This window comes from Herpailurus yagouaroundi, unplaced genomic scaffold, assembly GCF_014898765.1.
Source record: "Herpailurus yagouaroundi ecotype Mexico unplaced genomic scaffold, PumYag 77, whole genome shotgun sequence".
Lineage (NCBI taxonomy): Eukaryota > Metazoa > Chordata > Mammalia > Carnivora > Felidae > Herpailurus > Herpailurus yagouaroundi.
The window spans coordinates 18,323,472-18,325,931 of record NW_024412388.1 but is presented as its reverse complement, the minus strand read 5'-3'; positions in this window follow the sequence as shown (position 1 = coordinate 18,325,931).

Genomic DNA, 2,460 nt, shown 5'->3' with positions numbered 1-2,460 from the left:
GTCTATCTTCACATTTTGTCAGTATTCCTAGTAATGTCCTTATAATTATTTTCTCTTCAAATGTTTTAGGTTATTGTTAAATAATTTGCCTTTTGTTCCAAGATATCTCAATAGTCTTTATAGTGCTGCTACATTTTCTTTACTTATACATTACTGGGTATTTGATACACTTTAAAAGGATGGACTGATGAAATATCACAGTACTGCAAACCAGCTTGAACAGTCTTTAAGTATATCCCAAGAAGATTCAGTCTCTATAATCAATTTTCTAGATTTAAACTCTGGCTCCCCAGTACTCTATATTAGGCAAATCACTTTGCCTCCCTTTCCATTTCCTCAACTGTAAAATAGAATTATAAAATAATAACCCTTACCCAAAAGGATGTCAGAAGGATTAAATGCTAAGTGCTCAGAACAATGCTTTGCATATAGTTAGTGCTCAATGATTTTTACATAGGCACAATCCACATCAATGAATTGCTGGACTGAGGATGCCAATAATGTCAGAACCATCAATGGAACAGATATTCAAGCAATAAAATGAGAAAAATACATGTCCAAATAATCTAATTCCAAGCAATAAAAAGGCTACAAAAAGAAAATAAACACTTTGTATCATTTCAAGAAAACTGTTCAGTGGCTGATCTAGCAGTAAAACCAGCTCAGAGCAACCACTGGAAGGAGTACTATGGCTCCAGGAAGAAAACCATTAAAGATTTAAAAACAGTTGGCTGAAAAAAGGCCATCGTGCTTTTTTTAAGAGCTTCATGGAATTTTATGTTGTAATTCAATGCACACGGTATTAGAGATACTATCTTTCAGATGATGCCTCTCTTGCTGAAGGCAAGCCACGAGCTTTTTTCGGATATGGTTTAAGTCAACATCATCGACCATTTCATAATTTTCTGATATCATAAAATGCAGTTAGATTTGATCAGAAAGAGATGATCAAAATCAAATAGTGGAAATGACAACCTTCGCACATCTGTAAAATCATCTTGTAAGGTAACTCAGCTTAACAAGCAGTTTGATTTCATTAAGACAAAGAAAATAATTACAAAAGTACATTGTTTCTATGCTGTTATTACTGGAGCAGTTGCTAACTCTGGCCCACTCCAACTATTACAAGATTAAGCTGTCCCTAAGTTTACTAAACCAGGGAAACACGGACTGGTTTAACAGGGCTGAACCAATATCCTCCCGCTTCTGTAAGCAAAGGTCTGCGCTAATCAGGGTTTAGCATCATCTCAGTGCCACTGTAGCTGTGGCTGGCTTCTGGCGAATTGTTTCTTCATGGAAACATCAAATGAGTGGAAAACTCCAAGTAGCATGACCATCTGTTCTCCTACCAGCCTTGTGACAAAAGTAATCCATCACGGCAAAACGGCAGGCATGTGCATTTGACTTGGCATTTTAAGTTTTGATTGGGAAAAGGCAAATTCAGCCTCTTCCAGGATTTTTTGAAAAAACAATTTTTCAAAATAGTATACTTCTCGACTTGTTGAACCTTTAAAATAGCTTAGCTAGGTTCGCTTTTATTATTTTTCTGATGTACTCAAAATGCTACCAAACAATACTGGAAGCAAACAAGTTATTCCCTCTCCGGCTTTACATATGCCCTGCTCAATAACCTTGGAGGAAGTCACTTGGCTTTTTATTTGTTGTCTCATACATAAAATAAGGAAAATACTCACAGATGTTGCTGAACTACTAAATTCCTTTTAAAAACTTCGAAATTAGAATTCAGACTAGATTTCTTAAAAAAAAAAAAACCCTCAGAATTGTCGATATGGGGGTTCTGAATAACTATCATGTAAGCCTCCAACGTCTATTTCCTGCTCATTTACCACTTAGAGGCAGGCTTTTACTGCTCTTTAATAGTTGTGGCAGAAGAAGAAAAATTGGGGAAGTAAATTAAGTGGGTGAAAATTAGATTTTTGTATTTTTTTATGTTTCAATGACCTATATACCCTCTCCTCACAGATTATTTAGAATTAGTCCTATTACAATTATTGAGGTTCAGTGCTCCACCAGGCATAGAGGGATTTCTTAGTGTGAGAGAGAGAAGAGAAATAAACAACAAATATCAACAGTCAGAACATATGAAAATAATCGGTTTTAAAGACTTATTGAAGTAGGGATATAAAAGACGGATGCTATTTGTTTTGCTGAATATAATGCATTTTCCCTCACTATATAACCTCTATATTCTAGATAGATCCACTGTCTGCCCTGCGCATTCTGTGGGTTTTGGGGGGTCTAAACAACAAATGGCATTCAACTTTAGAGCTTCCATTATTTCACAGGCTTCAGCCTAATGGATTTCCAAAGCACAGTATTTTTTTTTTTTCCCCACGATGTTCTGCTTAACTCTTTCAACCAAAAAATCCCCCGGGGCACCATACAAAATGTGTTCTCATTTGTAACCCTTGACATCCACATGTTTAAAAGCTTTACAAA